Here is a 252-nt window from a genome sequence, read left to right as displayed (position 1 = left end):
CTTTCTTCTTCTTCTTCTTCTTCTTCTTCTTCTTCTTCTTCTTCTTCTTCTTCTTCTTCTTCTTCTTCTTCTTCTTCTTCCTCCTCCTCCTCCTCCTCCTCCTCCTTCTTCTTCTTTTGTATTTAGGACAGGGTGTACAGGATCTCACTGCATAGATCAGACTCCTAGTAATCCTCCTGTTTACAGCCTCCCAAGTGCTGGGATTACAGGTGCGCGCCATCACGCCCAGTGTCAATTCTCCCTCAGCGCACC

The sequence above is a fragment of the Octodon degus genome, unplaced genomic scaffold (assembly GCF_000260255.1).
Source record: "Octodon degus isolate 3935 unplaced genomic scaffold, OctDeg1.0 scaffold00358, whole genome shotgun sequence".
NCBI classification, from domain to species: Eukaryota; Metazoa; Chordata; class Mammalia; order Rodentia; family Octodontidae; genus Octodon; species Octodon degus.
The sequence above is the reverse complement of the archived record's forward strand: the minus strand, read 5'-3'. Positions refer to the sequence as shown.